We start from the raw sequence: 19888 nt of genomic DNA, 5'->3' as shown, positions 1-19888 counted from the left end.
GTTTGACTCCTATGCACCTTTGTTGCAAGCAATTCTCACTGATCTAATCCATTTTTTTCTACTTTAGGTCCATTAATATACTGTATGCATCTTTATGAACACTTCCATTGTATGCATTTTCACTTGGAGAACAGCATCACAAAATTTGGAGGAGTGTCAGTTTCAAAGGATAACCATGGTTTGATCTGTGTGTTGATTTGAGAAGCACAAATTAGGTGGTTTCTCATTAGAAAGCAAACCAAATCCAATTCCTCCCCCATCCCTAGATCTCTAGAGTACTAAGCTGGCACTTCAAGCTGAAGAACAGAGAACAGAATGGAGCAGAGGGAAGGATCCTAAAATGCGAATTTCCGGAATAGCATCAGGCAGAAGGCAAGCAGCTGGAGAGATTCAGTTTCTGCAATTAATGTCTCTTTTACAGACTTCCTATCTCCAGCAACGGTACAGTCTTCAATTATCACAGCGTCCAATTATGTCAAGCCACTTAATAGAGCTGTCCCACGAATGCCAATGCAAAGCAGGACAAAGATGCAATCCCTGTTTTATAGCCCTCTCTCGGCTCCAAGTTGTCAGATATCCAAGAGGTACGGGAGCAGATTGCACTCCCTTTACTATCAGGGCTGAGCTATAGGCAGCAGTCAGAGAGAGCCAGGAACCAGGAGTTGTGCCAGGACTGAGGATGGAGCAAACCATATAAATAATAATAATAATAATAATAATAATAATAATAATAATAATAAAAAATAATAATCCAGAGTTAGAGCCACATAATGAATACCCAAGCAAGGAGCACAGGGCGTCTCCAGACGCTCATGATTTTGCAGGAGAGATTCAAATGCATACTATAAATTGAGGCTTTCACATTAAAAGCTTGGATTACCTCATATATGCCCACTTGACCGCTTTGACATGTGCAACTTGCACTGCGGCAGATACCATATTTGTCAGGCATTTGGGGAGTCGGCTTCCTCCCCCCCCCCCATGGAAGTAGATAAGAAGATAAAATAGAAAGAACGTCTTAGCAGTTCGAATCTTTAATAATCACAGTGAGAGAACAAAGAACACATCTCCTAGAAATGGCAGTGTTCCCAGTTAAGGGCCACTCCTCCCCTCCATCCCTATTAAGCTACGTCACTCCTACGTCTTGTAACCTGAGCTTGTACCCTCTGCACTTTCTGTTCTGAGACTTTCTGAGCTCTTCTTGACTTTGGGGAGGGCGGTGGAGGAATGCTGTCCAGAGACTGTCAATCTGTTAATCCTCTCTCCCCCAGTGTTTCTTCTTCTTCTAGCTGTTCCCCATAGAGTATTTCCCAGCTTCTGCCTTCTGAACTATGCCCCTCTGCAAACCACTGTTCCGAATCTACGCTGTCCTCCGGTTCCTGGGAAGATTCAGGATCGGGAGAGGGGGTGGCTCCCACCATTCCTCCTCAGGGCAGCCCTCAGCACGGTTCCTGACATATCAATCAATCAATCAATCAATCAATCAATCCACATTTGTAAAAACAACAACAACAACAAACCAAGCATTTAGTGTGGCATTGCCCACACTTTGGTTGCCCATTGACTCTCTGTCTATTGACTTCAGATAGGTGCCTTCACTGTATGAATGTTAATACCAGTTGCTAAAAACTGCAGGAGGGGAGAATGTAGTTACCCCCAGGTTCTGCTTGTGGGTTTCCAATGGGCACCACATGGGCCACTGTGAGAACAGGATGCTGGACTAGATGGGTCACTGGCCTGGGCCAACAGGGATCTCCTTATGTTCTTATGTGTAATAATGGCCAAATCCACCTTCCTCAGAAAGGCCAAACATTTCCAATAATTCATTGGCTTTCACTTGAGTTTCAAATGAAAGTGGCAGAAACTGGAACCCACAGGACAGGTCACCAAACAGTAGCAGATGGCAGGAGGGAGAGGAGCACCCACCTGACCTCTGTTTAGTCACATTGCTGCTACTTACCAGGAGGTAGGGGTGGGGGTGAGATGGGTGCAAGGTCAGTATGGTGCAAATGCTTCAACTGAGCCAATCTGGTGCTCCCACCGGTGTGTACTGAAGGCAACAAAGGTAGGAAGATGGAGAGATCAGGGATGCAAGAAGAAGAAGAAACCCGCACTTGAGGACAGAAGGTGGCCCCCAAAGGAGTGTTTATTGTGAGATCAGTGCACCTCAGGCATGCAAGTTGTTGTAGTATATTTTTGGAGCATTCACACAGCATTGTGTTGGAGGAATTGGACACGAAAGAAGAGGTTAATTTCCTTCATGAGCACAAATCACCCTATGTTCTGAGATAAGTCAACAGGTGCAAGGTCAGTGGAACCAGTTGCTATGGTAACGGCCCAGTGCCATCTATATACGTGATTTAGGCATGTCAGCTTGTTAGTCACTGAGTCTGTCCATGAGTTGAAGTCTTTGTTCCATCTTGAGTCTAGAGCAAGAGAGATACTTTGTGCTTGCACAGATCTATATCATCTGTATCTGTATCTGTATCCATCGCCCAGAGGTCCTCCATGAAGGAAAGGTATCAATTAATCTGGGACCCCAGCAATTTCTAAACTTTTTCCCTGTTGAATATAAAAAGCAACATCTCTTCATTACATCCATCAGGAGAAAATTAAGAGGTTGGGATTATTACTCTGGGTGTCAGATCAGTTTGGAGAAATGATCCAGATTTTTTTTTTCCTGGAAAAAAATCTCAGATAATATCAGAGCTAATTCAGGCTGAGCTTGGAGAGGTCGTCCATCACTTGTCCTGAGATAATTTTAATGTGATATATCACCATCTCTTCTAGTTCCTTAAACATTCTCTCTTGCTCGTGATTCATTTAATTTTGTATCATGATCTACATCTTTTGTTTAGGGCTGAAACTGTGGCGAGCTTCCTTCCTTCCTTTCTTTCTTTAAAAAAATACCATTAAACTAAAAGGTCCACCATGAAAAAGCATTCTGGGGACCTTAATGCAAACATTTCACAAGCAGCTTTTGATCTACATTTCCACAAATTGAACCATAGGTGATTTTGCTGTCTCAATAAATTAAGGTTACCTTTATTCAAAAAGCCTTGAAAATATCGCTTGAATTGAGATGCTGTGATTGTTTCCCCCTCCCCTAATGAATCAGACAATTAACAGCTTGATCCACAAAATGGTTGGAGAAAACACAGTTGTAGGAAGATGATCAAGCCGAGAGTCAATGGAGAAGATGACTCACTGCAGACAATAAGTACATGAGTCTAAAAGGTATGGAAAACAAGGGGTCTTTTGTGAATCATCCCATACAGGCAAAAGGTAGGAAATGTTCCAAACCCACTGAGTGTACTAATAGTCCTTTTACCACTCTAGCACGCCTGAACTTTAAGCAGCATATATTTTTGTGAAATGTTGTTGTTGTTGTTGCTGCTGCTGCCATCTATCCATAGTGAATATTCTCTTCCCTTTTTGCTAAGCTTTTCCCCATAGGGAAAGCATTCTGTGTACACAGTCAAAAGAGATGATCTGCACACACACACACACACACACACACACACACACAGCCTCTCCAAAGCAGCACTGCCATATTTTGTTGGGTGGCTAGCAGGCCATCAAGTGAGACTTGGCAGACTGGATGAGCCTCCTGGACCAGCGATTTAACCCCTCTGATGAAAAGGCTTCGACTGAATGGTTTACACCTAGCCAAAAGTACCCAGAAATGTGTTGCTGTTTTTCAACAGGAAACAATTGTGACTATCGTGTTACCATCCTACAAGTTTCTTGCTACATGAGCAGTTGGTGTGGACAGGCAGAAAATCCGAGCCCAGTTGCAGCTTTTCAGCATGTGTTCGGATGCTGATGTTGTGACGGATCCAAAAGATTTTAATGGTGAAATGATGTTGCCTGAGAGAGATACAATAAGCATACCTTTTCCCCCTCTCCACATGCTTTTCTAATATGTTCTCTTCTGAGACATTCATATTTATCTCTCGTTTCGTGTTGTGTTTAATGGCCATTACCTGACACTGATAATTCGACAGAATTCATTCAAGTATAACAAATGCTGGAACTGCTTCAATGACATTGAACATGGCATGTCTTCAGATTTCTTGCTAGGCATTGTTTGACTGCCTCTCCTTGATTTGTGGCAGCTTTGGGTGATTAATCCTGGAGGAATTAGATGTTTTCCACGAGATGAGTGAATGCTGGCACACATATGTGAATGCTGGCACACACATTTCTTTGAAGGGATCAGGCGGAGCAGCCTTACCCAATTTGGTGCTCTCCAGTTGTTGTTGAATTACAACTCCCATCAGCCCTAGCAGCATAACCAGTGATCAGGGATGATGGGAGATGTAGTCAGCATTTGGAAGGCATTCCATGACGGAAGACTAAGATAGGCTGTGTGGAACACTCAGGCCAGGGCAAGCAGCACTGATGGGAAAGAGCCTAATAAAAAACCTTAGCAGCAGGCATAACATCTGTAGCTGTACAACAGGCAGATATCCAAACAGGTGCATCTTTCTCCAGCATACTGGATCAGCAATGCATTTCCCCCCTAGCTGTAGTATAGCTATGAAATGCATAGGAGTCTTGCTAGAAAAGAAGGTGGTTGTGACCCCAGGAAATCCTGCCAGTGTAGAAATTGAATGCTGTTGCTTAGTAATATAGCAGACGCCCTATAGGCTGGGCATTCTCTTGGTTTTTACTTCAATGTGTTTCAGTGATGATCTGCTATATTCAGAATGGACTCCAGCGCTAAGCCACCATGTCTCCCTGCTCCACAGCTGCTATAATAATTTCTCTCTCTTGTTTGGAAGGTAGCAACCCAGTTTGAGCAATAAACACCTGGTGCTGTTTTCTCTCTATTTATTAAAGTGTTAGTATCGATTTAGTTGGGGGGTGGGGGAAACTTGAAAACAAATAACTGAAATATCACACAGGCACACAGCTCAGCCCAAATAGCTGTGCAAACCTCTTTCAGTATGTCTATGCAACTGAAGAATTACATTAATAAATCGCAACCAGCTGTGGGATGGGGAGGAAGAGGAGGAGAAGGAGAAGAAGAAGAAGAAGAAGAAGAAGAAGAAGAAGAAGAAGAAGAAGAAGAAGAAGCAGCAAACTCAAACAGATCTGTGAAAAGAAAAAAGCAAGAAAGAAAAAGAGAACAAGGAGCTAACAGAAAAGGAAGGGGAAAGTGAGAGGTCAGCACTGAATGGCAACAACAGAGACCACGATGTTGCAATACACACACACGCAGCCTAGAGTCTGGAGCCATGGAGGCCACATGATAAGGCAACATCTGTACCATACATTTAAAGCACTCTTGCATCACTTTAACAGTCATGGCTTCCCCCAAAGTATCCTGGGAACTGTAGTTTGTTAAGGCACTGAGAGTTGCTAGAAGACCTCTCTTCCCATCACAGAGCTTCCATTCCCAGAGTTCTTTGGGAAGATGGATTGACTGTTAAACCACTCTGGGAATTGGAGTTCACTGAGCAAACAGGAGCAGCATGCTTAGCTATGCTGTCCTTTCCACCAGTCTTTAAAAAGCTGATTCTAATCAAATGAGCACATGCTCAGAGGCACTCGACTGCCTCCTGGGGCAGGAGGATGCCTCATTTAAATTAGAGGATTTTAGGAGGAGGCTTGAAGCTTGCACGGCTGCCCGAAGGCAGCTGATGCTGACAGAGAGAGTAGACAAACCGGTGCCCAGTCTTCCCATAATGCATTGCAGGGAAACTGGAACAAACCTATGAAATTGGATGAGATTAGCAAAGCAGTTAAATTATTCTAAGCTAATAACGTCCCTGGTCCAGATGGCTCCTCCAGTGAATACTATTATAGAGAAGATTCTGGTTAAATTAGGAGATTTGAGGCTAACGCTTTTAATCTGGATACAGAAATGTCTCAGACAGTAGCCTATGCAGAGATTCCAAATGTGGAAGGGCTCATGGCAAGCAGGCAGAGCAAATGATGCCCAGTTTCTGGAGTGTGTTGAGTATTGCTTACTTGTCACCCATGGGCTGATTCTCACACACATTTATTCACACCTAGATTTTCGGGGGGGGGGGGTTCAGTTAAAAAAGCTACCTCTTTTCTCATGTGGTCTTCAACGCAAAACAATGAATTGGGGACAGCTTTACTCATAGCTTCTCTCAGCATCACCTGTTAGATTTTAGCACCATTACACTGTGGTTTAAAGTGTGGATTGGAGGCAAGGTGAGGGGGAGATGGAAGCAGTGGCGTAGCGTGGGGGGTGCAGGGGGGGCCGGCCGCACCGGGCACAACATCTGGGGGTTAGGGTTAGGGGGCGCAAATCCACGGGTTAGGGGGTGCAAATTACTTGCCTTGCCCCGGGTGCTGACAACCCACGCTACGCCACTGGGTGGAAGTAAGGTATCAACCAGAAAACCTGTCCAAAAGACTATGCTATGTTCTCTCCACCATGGTAGGACAGTTGCTGGTCTCTATATCAGTATCAGTATCAGTATCAGTATCAGTATCAGTATCAGTATCAGTATCAGTATCAGTATCAGTATCCGTATCCATATCTATATCGTAAAAAGTTATGGCCTCCTCCCCACAAAAAAACAGGAATGCTGTATGTTAACAATGGAAAAATCTGGGTCCCACCAGTCAGTGGGACCCAGTCCCTCGGGGCAAATGGGGCACTGCCCCACCAACCTCAGTTTGGATTCCTCCAAAGCCACTGATCTTCTTCCTTATCACCAGTCCAGAGGGCAGCCCCATAGCCAGCTTTCCTTGTTCGGTGGGGCTGCCACATTTCTATACGGGACATTCTTTTTTGTGGGGGACGAGTATAGAGTCACTAACCATTCCGCAATTTCTCAGGCCAAACAAGCAATTTGATGTGCTGCTTGTGTTGGCAACAAGGTTTAAGGTGGCCCTACAAGCAAACCTCCATCGTTCGTCAGAAACAAAGCTATGCCCTCCCAGTGGCGGAGGAAGCTCTGGTGCGGGGTGCTGAGGAGCGGGGTGAAGCGCCTGGCAGTGCACGCGCAGCACCCATACGGACTGTGCACGAGTGGCAGCCTGTACCAGTGGCGCCCGTACCGACAGTGTGTGAGCCCTCGGCCGCTTTACAGCTGGGTGGGAGACAGCGGGCCATCTTGTCACCCTCCCAGGTGGCACCCGGGGCGGACCGCTCCCCTTCGTATGCCCCTGTGCCCTCCTGCCTCTATATTGGAAACCCAGCCAGATGGGTGGGGTATAAATAATAAATTATTATCATCATCATCATCATCATCATCATCATCATTATTATTATCCAAGTTTCAGGGGGAAGTGCAGAAGGTTATTGTTTTGTTTGTTATTATGTTATGACACTTACGTACTGTGATTCTCAGCTGAAGGGTGGTATATAAATTTAATAATAAAAGCAGCGGGGGAAGGTTCTCTTCTTTCTTTCACTCTGCAAGCATACTTTGGATTTTTCCTGCTCGCCTTCCATTAGATCTCACACCATCTTTCTGGCTCCACCTGACCTGAAGAGAATGCAAATGGCAATAGCCAGACAGCAAGAGATTTGCTTTGCTTTTCAGATTTCCCAGGATTCATGTAACAAAAAATGTGGGATGGGTTTTGCTTGAGGGCGACTCCACATGAACGATGCCCCAAATCTTGGACTCAAACAGCCTCAGACACTGTTATGTACTGAGTTGAATAGGATCTAAACTGCAGCAGTCTGATTGGTCCTAGAACAATAGGATCCAAATTGCAGCAGTCTGATTGGTCCTAGAACAATAGGATTCAGAATGCAGCAGTCTGATTGGTCCTAGAACAATGCAGCAATATGATTGGTTGGCAGGAACCACCCAATCATGCTCCAGATATAAGTGAATCCACAACCTGATTGGCTTACAGTAGAATTCCAGAATTAGCCAATCATGTGCAGCCCATTGTGTAAATAATGTATATAAAGCAGATACTTTGAGGGGACATTCATTCATTCCTCCTCACCACTATGAGCTGAATAAAGAGCATGAAATCACTTTGCGACTCTGAGAATATTTCACTGGCGACGAAGGTGGGATCCCGCTGAGCTGACTGCCACACACAGCACCGCAGCACCGCCATCTGCCGCACCGCTGCCTCGCACCGTGTATCCAGGCTTCAGCTCCGGGACACAAGGAACTCAGAATGGCAACCGACAGCAGCTTCTCGCCGTTCAACCCAGCAACGGGAGACTGGGAAGCGTACGCCTCCCGTTTTACCTTCCTCCTAGAAGCCAAAGGGGTCACCGATGAAGAAGACGCCAAGAAGAGGGCGATATTCTTCAGCGTCTGCGGAGAGGAGACATTTGAAATCGCCCGGGCTCTCCTTGCGCCTGAAGACGTCGCTACTGTTCCATACAAAACAATAATGGAACAGCTTAAGGGGCACTTTTCGCCACAGCCCTCAGTGGTGGCTCGTCGAAATGCCTTCTACGCAAAGCGGCAAGCCCCTGGGGAAACCATAACTGGGTTTGTGACCTCTCTCCGCCAAGCCGCCCGGTTCTGCAACTTCTCAGAGCTGGAGAACATGCTTTGGGACCGCCTCGTCGGTGGCCTGAAGGATGAGAAGCTGCAACGACGCCTCTACGCTAAGAAGGACCTAACGTTCCAGGTCGCTCTGGAGGAGGCCCTGGCAACGGAAGCTGCCAAGAGGTCGACACAAGAGGCACGGCCAAGCCTGCCATCCCAACCGAGGGTTCACCACGAAGACCTCACCGACGACTCAGGATCTGACAGGGAGGAAGTGCACCGAGTACAGCAGCACACTCAAGCAGCCCACATACCACAGCTGCCTCGACGAGAAGGAGGGAACTGCGCAAGCTGTGGGGAAAGTCATGAGAGGAGGACCTGCCGTTTCCGCAACGTAGAGTGCAGGCAGTGCAGAAAATTAGGACACATCGCCCGGGTGTGTCGGGCTCGGCCCACCCGACGCCAGGCATCAGATGACCAATCCAAGAGCCCCAGGTCCCGGGGCCCAACGCACCAAGACAACTCGACGGAGCTCACGGACGTCCAGGTATACCAGTTGCCCTACCCCAACATAGAGAAAATTTATGTAGAGGTACGGATAGAGGGGGCCCCATGCCGCATGGAGCTTGACACGGGTTCAAATCTATCCATAATCTCGGCAAGGACCTTAAGGAAACTGTGTCCTACTGGGGGTCCCAAACTCAGGCCGGCCCCATTCACCCTCCGGGACTTCCAGAAACGTAAGGTCCCCACAATGGGGGTGGGGACCTTCAGGGTGCAATACCGAGGGCGGACGCGGCAACTGGACTTGCTTGTGGTCAAGGGCCCCTACATTAGCTTACTGGGATTGGCATGGTTTGGACCACTGGGGCTAGCCATCACCGGGGTGAACCACACTACCTTACAAGTGGACGTGGATGCCATATGCAAGGAATTTCCAGAGGTTTTCGATGGGAAATTGGGACAGTATACGGGCCCCCCCATTGCTCTACAGCTTGACCCCGCAGTACGACCGGTCAGGCTAAAGGCCCGCCGGGTCCCGTTCGCCCTGAAACCCCGTATAGACGAGGAATTGGACCGGCTTGTGGAGCAAGGAGTGCTGGAGCCGGTGCCTAATGCCCCCTGGGAAACCCCAATCGTCACACCCGTCAAGCCTAATGGTTCAGTCCGCATCTGCGCAGACTACAAATGTACCATAAACAAGGCCCTCACGGCCCATGCATACCCAGTGCCAGTGGTCAGCCATGTCCTTGCCACCCTGGCTGGGTCGAAAATTTTCGGCAAGCTGGACTTGGCCCAAGCATATCAACAGCTTCCAGTAGATGAGGCCACAGCAGAGGCACAGACAATTGTGACGCACAGAGGAGCGTTCAGGGTAAAGCGGCTGCAATTCGGTGTCAGTGTGGCACCAGGCATATTCCAGAATCTAATGGACTCGCTCCTTAAAGGGATACCTGGCGTCACCCCCTTCTTCGATGATGTGTTGATTGCCGGGCCACACCAGAGGAGTTTGAGGACCGCCTCCGCACCGTTCTGCACCGTTTCCAGATGGCGGGTCTCAAGGTGAAGCGGGAAAAATGTCTACTAGGAGTGCCTCAGGTGGACTTTCTGGGATTTATGGTGGACGCAGAAGGGGTCCACCCAACTGGGGACAAGGTACGGGCCATTTGTGATGCCCCAGCACCCAAGAGCAAGACTGAACTTCAGGCCTTCTTGGGACTATTGAACTTTTACCATTCCTTCCTTCCCCACAAAGTGGCGGTAGCGGAGCCCCTACACAGACTCCTGGACAAGCGGGCCCCTTGGGTGTGGGGCCAGCGCCAGGAGGCTGCATTCCAGGCAGTCAAGGACCTGCTTGTCTCAAACTCAGTCTTGGCACACTTCAACGAGAGGCTGCCGGTGGTGCTAGCATGCGATGCCTCGCCCTATGGCATTGGCGCTGTCCTGGGACACCAACTCCCGGATGGGAGAGAGGTACCAGTAGCATACTTTTCCCAGACACTCAACGCAACCGAGTGGAACTACTCGCAAATAGACAAGGAGGGGCTCGCAATCGTGAAGGGAGTAAAAAAATTCCATGATTTCTTGTACGGGCGGCCCTTCACCGTGGTGACTGACCACAAGCCGTTGCTTGGCTTGTTTGCTCCCGAAAAGCAGACCCCCCAAGTGCTGTCTCCTCGTGTCCTCAGGTGGTCAATTTTCCTTGCCAGCTACCAGTATGCACTGATTCACCGCCCGGGGAAGGCGATGGGCCATGTGGACACCCTCAGCAGGCTACCACTACCAGAAACAGGCCCCGACCCAGCACCTGCACAAGAGGTTATGAGCCTGGAGCTGCTTCCTGACCGCCCCATTCAGGCACAAGAAGTTGCACACCATTCCAAGAAAGATAGGGTCATCTCCCGGGTCCTGGACTGGGTGTGGAGGGGATGGCCCAGCAGCAGTCCTGGGCCAGAATTCGCTGGCTACACAACCCGCAAACATGAACTGTCGGCCCACAAGGGGTGCCTATTATGGGGAAGCAGGGTTGTTGTTCCCCAGCCCCTCCGCAAAAGGGTCCTCACAGCCCTACATGAGACACACCCAGGGGTAGTAAGAATGAAGGCCCTGGCCAGGAGTTATGTGTGGTGGCCAGGGATCGACGGAGAGATAGAGGCCTGGGTCAAACACTGCCAGGCCTGCCAAGAATCCCGCCCAGATCCCCCAAGGGCCCCAGTCCAGTCCTGGGAGTCCGCCCGAGCACCATGGTCACGCCTGCATGTGGACTTCGCTGGCCCCTTTCAGGGGAAAACATTCTTCATAGTGGTGGACTCCTACACCAAATGGCTGGAAGTTGCACTGGTACCGTCCACTTCTACATCCGCAGCCATCCAGGTACTACGCAGGCTCTTTGCAACCCACGGGCTCCCTGACACTCTCGTCTCAGACAATGGGACTGCATTTACGTCAGGAGAATTCCAAACCTTCACAGCGCAGAACGCCATCCGCCACATCCGTTCGGCGCCATTCCACCCTGCCACCAATGGCCAAGCAGAACGCATGGTGCAGACCACCAAGGACACCCTTCGCCGCATGACGCAAGGGGATTGGGAGTACCGCCTTGCCACATTCCTCCTAGCACAGCACAGCACCCCCAGCTCAACAACTGGCCGAAGCCCCGCTGAACTACTAATGGGTCGGCGCCTTGCAATCAGATTGGACCGCCTTCACCCCGATAGAGCTCAGGATGAGGTAGTGGTGGGGGAAGGCAGGAACCCCCGGACCTTCAAGGCCCAGGACCCAGTGTACGCAAAGAATTTTGGGGCAGGCCCAGCATGGGTACCTGCCACAGTCACCAGGGTCACTGGCCCCGTGTCGTACGAGGTGCTAACGGATGGGGGGCAATGCTGGCGCTGCCACTGCGACCAGATACGGCGACAATTCCCGGGAGAAAACCAGGAGGAGGAAAGGTCAGAGGAGTCCCAAGGGAACAGCGGGGCAGTGAGGCCCATAGAGCAGGAGGGGGCAGCAGGAGAGGCAGAATCAGTAAATACAGAGAGGACCTGCGAGGCCGAAAGGACACCGGAGCCAGAACCACGACTGAGCGAGCCAGTTGCGCCAGCATCCTTGGAACACGAGCCAGAACCTGAACCCCGGACCAGGGAACACCCCAGGCCACAACGCACACGTAGGCCGCCGGCGTACCTCGAGGACTATGAATGCGACCTCCCGGGCAGGACTGGAACTTAGAGGGGAGGGGTGTTATGTACTGAGTTGAATAGGATCTAAACTGCAGCAGTCTGATTGGTCCTAGAACAATAGGATCCAAATTGCAGCAGTCTGATTGGTCCTAGAACAATAGGATTCAGAATGCAGCAGTCTGATTGGTCCTAGAACAATGCAGCAATATGATTGGTTGGCAGGAACCACCCAATCATGCTCCAGATATAAGTGAATCCACAACCTGATTGGCTTACAGTAGAATTCCAGAATTAGCCAATCATGTGCAGCCCATTGTGTAAATAATGTATATAAAGCAGATACTTTGAGGGGACATTCATTCATTCCTCCTCACCACTATGAGCTGAATAAAGAGCATGAAATCACTTTGCGACTCTGAGAATATTTCAGACACACAGTAAAGGCCAGTGTGGACAAGCCCTTAGCTGGCTCTACCTTTTGTTGGTTCTGACTCCTTTGCTTCTGCCACCACTGTCCCCAGATGTTCATGGACTCCAGTTTCCACCATCCCTGAGCATTGGCCATGCTGGCTGGGGCTGATGAGAGTTGGAGTCAAGCGGCATCTGGAGGGCCACAGGTTTCCTAACTCTGCTGTGCATCAGTACATCAAGAAGAGTCTGATTTAAGAATAGGTCCATGTGGTATAAAAAGTGCACTGTGCAAATTTAATATTGTATTTTTAGTTGTTGTAGCCTGCCCTGGGATCTTAGGGCAGGTAAGTGGTGTGCTGATGTCAATAGTAATAGTAATAATAATAATAATAATACAAAGGGAAAGCGGGTGGTGCTGTGGGTTAAACCACAGAGCCTAGGACTTGCCGATCAGAAGGTCGGTAGTTTGAATCCCAGCGACGGGGTGAAATCCCATTGTTCAGTCCCTGCTCCTGCCAACCTAGCAGTTTGAAAGCACCTCAAAGTGCAAGTAGATAAATAGGTACCACTCCGGCGGGAAGGTAAATGGCATTTCCGTGTGCTGCTATGGTTCGACAGAAGTGGCTTAGTCATGCTGGCCACATGACCCGGAAGCTGTACACCAGCTCCCTCGGCCAGTAAAGCAAGATGAGCACCGCAACCCCAGAGTCGGTCATGACTGGACCTAATGGTCAGGGGTCCCTTTAACTTTACCTTTAATACAAAGGAACCAAGTATAGCAATTGAATATATAATGACAGAATTTGCATCAAATCTCTCTGTTTCCAGACACCTGTGTCACCACACCCCCATTTCCCCCCTGGAGTGCTATTTTAAAATGCTGCTAATATATGCATCTATGGACTAGCTAAATATGCTTGAATTGCATCTATTCTATAATTAGGGCTGCCAACATTAGAACCAGTTCCTATAGCTGTTTTAAAACAGCAGCTCAGTTAGCAGGTAAAGTAATAATATTTATCTCCATGTGGTAAAAAGCTTTCCAGGTGATTTGTGCATATCAGACTCCTTAACTGGGTAAGAGGAATCCACATAACACCCCCCCCCAAAAAACCCCCCAGGGCAGTTAGCAATAGAATGGTCAGATGGGGAGTGGGGGGGACCTGCACCTTTAAAAGTTAAGATGAAGAAGCCTATCGGCAGGCATTACTTACACGACAAATTACATAATCTGATATAGAAAAATAGGGGTGGTTGGCTTTTGCTGCCCAGCTCCCCAAGGGACTGAGTCCCCTAAGTCCATGATCGGTCAGAGATGAATGGATGAAGGCAAGGTGTAGTGAAAGCAAGGCAGATCTTTATTTTCTGTTGCAACAGAGTTCCCTCCACTCCTAGCAAAGGAGGCAAGGGTTTTCATTTTGGCGTGGAGAAGAACTGGACATCCCCTCTACAAAAAGTCAGAAATTACATCACACACAAGGAGGGGTTACTGTGGCTCAGGCAGGGCAAGGTGTGATATTCCTGAGGATTTAGAAAGTTTTACATAGTTCCAGACACAGTTTACACAAAAACATTAGCATTTGATAAGACCATCGTGATGTCTGTCCCTCAGTGCAGGGCATCTGGGCAAACAGTGACAATTAATACAAAGGAGGTTCATAGGTATAGGAGAGGAATCCCTTCAGGAACTTCCCTTGATTGCTATCTGGGATAGCAAGAGGGATTAAGGAGGCATTTAGAGTCTTTTTTTTTATATAATAATTTTATTAAGGTTTTCCAAATTAAAACAAATCAAAACAAATTAAATCCAATCTATAAACTTTTTGCCAATAACTAGGACTTCCCCTCCCTACCCCCTCTTGTGTTCCAAATCTTCCAAATAAGCAATTAAATTCAACAAGTTCTTATCCCCAAATTACACTCATCATCAATAACCCAATTTATCCAAATTCCCATCCCCTAAGATCGATCTATACCCTTCCACGAGTTTCCCCCTTTCAAACATAGTACAGATGGAAATAAGATAAATATGAATAGTAATTTTACAGCCTTTGGATTCCAATTTTCCCTCCCCTCTTTCCCCTTTGCGTTTCACCTATCCCTCCACTTCTAATATCTTCCTGGAGTTCCCACATTACACTATGTCCCTCAGGTTCTTTGCCAGTCTTTAATTACGGATGTCCAATCGTAGAAGGAGTCTATCAAATAAGGGCCCATTTCTTCTATCCAGGTTTTTATATCCAGGAGTAAAAACTCCAATTTTGTATCCATAAGCTTGTCAAACCTGAATATCCCAAATGTTCCCCCAGTTCTGTCCAGTTCTTATTATTTCCTTGTTCTTGTCAATCATTCTCCTCCTTTTTATTTCTCTGTTCTCCCACAGAAATGTTCTTTTTCCAAAAGTTTCTAGTGTCTCTGCAGAGGCTTGTTATTCATGGAGCAAAGCATTGCATCATGTTCCTTTCATTTCCCAACAAATAGTTCCATTGTTTCCTGTAGTGTGTAGACCTCTGTAGACAAAATAATGTTCCATTCCTGCAGTTTCCCAGGAGATTAAAAGTTCCATTCAACTGTTCAAGTTTCCTGTGAAAAACACATGCAATATCCCTCGGCTCCTCTAGGTGGATTGCAGTAGCAAAGTTCCCTTCCAGAATCACATCCACCAGACCAAGTAGCTTGTTGACCGATATTTAAAACAGTTTATATTCAATTTATAACAAATATAACCGGCAAAGTCCTCATAACAAAATCTCTATTTTAATCTTCCTTTTTGACAGCTCTTTGACAGCTGTCAAAACCTCCACCGCTTTTCTCCAGGCAGTTTCACGAATCGCTCCAGGGATTCCGGGGGGGGGGGGTTGCTTTTTTAAAACAATTCCACTTTTCTCCTCCAGCTCAATCTTATAATTTTCCCTCGCGAAGTTGCTGATTCGGCAAGATAAGGTTACACTCGATCTTAGTTGTCCAGTCCTTTGTTCTGGCTCTTCTACAATTTAGGGGTGGGCTGACTTCCTTTTTTCCGCCTCCCCCGTTCGCTCCGAATTTTAAAAATTTATCCCCTTTTTTTTAGTCCATATTCCAATTACTCACGGGTTCTTCTTTAGAGCCGAATTTTCAATAGAAGAAGTCAGCGCTCTCCGCCGGATGGCATGCGGCTGCGCTCGGCAGGGATAGCAGAGAACTCAAAGCACCACGCTTCTCCCCGGCACCCGATCCGTAGCCTTTAAAAAGGCTCCTTCACGAGTCGGGAGAGCGCTAACGGTGCCAGCCGAGTCTCCATGTCCACGGCCTCTTCTGGCCGTGGTTTTTAAGGGTCCCCGCATCGCCGGTGCGGTAGGACCCAGCCCCTGCCAAGCCGGCTCCCTCCGGAGCTCGGAGGGAGTCCGCCATTCGGCGATGGCGCCGACCCGGAAGTCCCGCATTTAGAGTCTTTTGGATTGCTCTCCTGTACTATTTTAGACACGTGGTTTATATACTTACCGTATTTTTTGCTCTGTAAGACTCACTTTTTCCCTCCTAAAAAGTAAGGGGAAATGTGTGTGCATCTTATGGAGCGAATGCAGGCTGCGCAGCTATCCCAGAAGCCAGAACAGCAAGAGGGATTTCTGCTTTCACTGTGCAGTGATCCCTCTTGCTGTTCTGGCTTCTGAGATTCAGAATATTTTTTTTCTTGTTCTCCTCCTCCAAAAACTAGGTGTGTCTTATGGTCTGGTGCGTCTTATAGAGCGAAAAATACGGTATGTGTTTACCTTGAGCAATTATCAACATTTATTCTATATTTGAGACCTTAGAATTCCTATAACACATCTAAACGTCCTTCTTCTGCACAACTATCAAAGGTCCAGGAGTCCTGTTTTCCCTGCCCCAGCTGCCTACTCTCTCAGGGAATCATGTTGGGGTGAGAATTATGATGTATCACAGGGGTAGGAAACCTTTGGTTCTCCTCATGACAATCCCAATCCCTACTGAAATAATTTCAGCCTTCTGATCCCTAGCTTCCTTGTCATTTTGAAGTTGAAAGGAATTATTTCTTGGTATCCATGTCCTGGATTCCATCCCAGTCTTGGAAAATTCATTTACAGAACGTTTCCTCTTCATACTAGGATACAGGTTTATTAAAACACCTGACACTCCCCCTTTCTACTGGATGGGGAGACCACTTGGGATTCTACACACTGAGACTACCAGGGAAATGAGTAAGAGTATTAAGAAAACCTGTGTTTGCTCCTAATCTTTTGATCTGTGCAGGACTGTTACATAACATCTCTAAACTGCAGGGGTGGGGGTGGGGGAAGGAATCCAGCAAGCCGCAGGAACATATGAAAGGCATTTTAACATTCAATGCTTAAATCTGTTTGTTTCTTCACTTATTAATTAATTAATTTTGTTAATCCTGCCCTTCCCCTCCAAAGAGCTCAGATATTGATCAGATTTTCCCCCAACTCCATTTTACAATGCTAGGAATGCTGTTGTGATTCTGGGTGGCAATCTCAGTTTTATGCCTGTTATGTACTGAGTTGAATAGGATCCAAAAGGCAGCAGTCTGATTGGTCCTAGAACAATAGGCTTCAGAATGCAGCAGTGTGATTGGTCCACAGGAGCCACCCAATCCAGCTCCAGGTGAAAGGGAATCCACAACCTGATTGGCCTACAGGAGAATCCCGGAATTAGCCAATCACGTGGGGCCCATTGTGTAAATAATGTAAAGAAGGCAGACATTCTGGGGGAACTTCGATTCCTCCTCACCACTATGAGCTGAATAATGAGCATGAAATCCACTCTCGACTCTGAGTATATTTCAATGCCTGAGTGGGGATTTGAATCCAGGTCTCCCTGATTTAAGTCCAACACTCTTAACAGCTGTGATGGAAGGATCTGCCAATTTCTGTCAATCTCAGTTTTCCATCTTTCCAACATTAAATTCAGTTCTCTGCTTTTCTGCAGCAATTTGTACATTATTATTATTTTTAAATAAACTTCATAAAAACTCTTCAACGGTTTGGTGCAAATTTCACTCCACAAACACATTTTCGTATGCAGTTTTGACTAATGTCTATGTTTTCCTCTAATATAATGCACTTTTGATGTTCTTTTCACTTATATCTTTGTTTTTATGTACACTTTCCCCTAATACATGCATTTTTGCAAACACTGTTTGGGCAGAGATATGTAAAGAAAAATTTGGGTAAGGAGAGCTGTGCTTTGGCTCGCATATTGTTTAGGAAAGTGCAGGTTTGATAGCTCCAGCTTTAAATGCATGCTGAACAGACTGTCTCCTCCATCCCTGTCTGAGAAAGCGGACCAAAGCTATCAGTATTGTGAATAGTTACAGATAGGTAGCCGTGTTGGTCTGCCATAGTCAAAACAAAAAAAATTCCTTCCAGTAGCACCTTAGAGACCAACTAAGTCAGTTCTTGGTATGAGCTTTCGTGTGCACGCACACTTCTTCAGGTATCTGAAGAAGTGTGCATGCACACGAAAGCTCATACCAAGAACTGACTTAGATGGTCTCTAAGGTGCTACTGGAAGGAATTTTTTTTGTTTTGAGTATTGTGAATGTCATACTACATTGATTGTCCCCAATGTGATATCTCCAGATGCTTTAGATTACAACTTTGCTGGCAGAGGCTGCTGCGAGTTCTAGTCCAAAATATCTGAAAGGCACCAAATTGGCAAAGACTGGACTAGAATGTCCATTCAGCTCAAAAGGTGCACACCTCCACTTTTTGTTCTTCAGTAGCCACCTTCGTCTATGCCACAAAGAATGAAAGAGAAACTCAAATGTTCTTTTTAATGCCACATAAACAAGCAGAATCAGAGCCACCAATATTGATCTGGATTAATTAGGTCTGGGAGATATCTCTCTTGGATCATCTTACACAGAGAAAGAGGGCCATTGGGGTGTGTCAAGAAGGGATAGGTTGAGGAGGTTTGGGTTTGGTTCTTCTCTTTCATAATTAAGGGACAGCATAATTTATATTCCCCAGTCTCCCAGCTTCCAGTGTGGAGAGGCCACATGGAAGCTCACAGAAAGTGGGTTAATGCATGAGGCATAGGATCTTTGCATTAAGATGAATCTCCAAATGCACGAGAGCAGAGCACTCATAATATGACGTTTCTTGCTTCTGTACTCTGTTTTGCTTTGTACGGGCTTGTAGCTGAAACAATTCTGTGTGGTTAGGTTTGTTGCTGTCCTGTTTAATGAAACTAATCAATATACTTTTAGAAAAGCCGAAAGGTTCTTTTTTAATGCCACATTTTAAAAGGATGAGAAAGAGAGAGAGCGCATTTTGACCAGCTACATCTCCAATTCAGTTCTGCCTTTATTAGAGGAACTCTGGCTAAACTCAAGCTCTCTGAGCATGATTCATGAACAGATGGGTCAGAATGTGAAACAGCTCTGGAACGCATATTTTCCCTGGCCAAATTTTGCAGTCGCTTTTCTCTCATGCAATACCATATTCAAGATATGGAGAAACAGATATTTGCAAAGGGTTGCCCCCTCAGGAATGGGGTGTTTATGAGACCACATTCTACATTTAAAGCATTATGACATCACTTCAAGTACCCATGTCTTCCCCCGCAAGGTATTCTGGGAGGTGTAGTTTGTTATGGGTGCTGAGAGATGTGAGGAGACCCCTGTTCCCCTCACAGAGCTACAGTTCCCAGAGTGGCTTAAAAGTCAATCCCCCTTTACAGGGAACTCTGGGAATTGTAGCTCTGTGAGGGGAACAGGGGTCTCTGAACAACTCTCAGCACAAACTAAAGTCTTACTAAGCAAGAGGCAATGCCATAGTTCAAATACATGTTCTGTCTGGGCAAAAGCATTCAAGGAGCAGGATTAGTGAGAGCTGTGGCCTTCAGAGATACCTACAGGTTACCTTTGCCCCGATCCAGAGGTTCCCTAACAATGGTCTACAATGCAAGCATGTATTCATGATTTCAGGTCTTTCCCTGCCCAGTCTGGTGATGGCAGGGACTGAACCCTGGGACCTCTTCCATAACACTTGTTTATTTAGGAAATTTATAGGACATTTGCAGGCCATCCAATCAACAAGGTCCTCGGTGTAATACAGTCAGAGGTGAAACAATATACAGTGGTACCTCAGGTTACATATGCTTCAGGTTACATACACTTCAGGTTACAGACTCCACTAACCCAGAAATAGTACCTCGGGTTAAGAACTTTGCTTCAGAATGAGAACAGAAATCGTCCTCCAGCAGTGCCGCAGCAGTGGAAGGCCCCATTAGCTAAAGTGGTGCTTCAGGTTAAGAACAGTTTCAGGTTATGAATGGACCTCCGGAACGAATTAAGTACTTAACCCGAGGTACCACTGTAGAATC

The 19888-nt window shown here is 46.9% G+C and overlaps 1 long non-coding RNA gene across 2 annotated transcripts in view; it reads left to right on the top strand.

The window, feature by feature from the left end:
- Positions 1-19888, top strand: part of LOC310847994 — a 182850-nt gene that overhangs the window by 19992 nt on the left and 142970 nt on the right. The window contains exon 1 of one of the 2 annotated variants that reach the window (XR_014566106.1): positions 16095-16281. The exons of the other annotated variant lie outside the window; for it this stretch is intronic. This is a non-coding gene — a long non-coding RNA (uncharacterized lncRNA). Of the gene's footprint in view, positions 1-16094; positions 16282-19888 lie in introns of those variants that run through there. 2 annotated transcript variants of the gene reach the window in all.

Source organism: Podarcis gaigeae (genome assembly GCF_964106915.1).
Source record: "Podarcis gaigeae genome assembly, chromosome: 6".
NCBI classification, from domain to species: Eukaryota; Metazoa; Chordata; class Lepidosauria; order Squamata; family Lacertidae; genus Podarcis; species Podarcis gaigeae.
The sequence above is the reverse complement of the archived record's forward strand: the minus strand, read 5'-3'. Positions and strand labels throughout refer to the sequence as shown.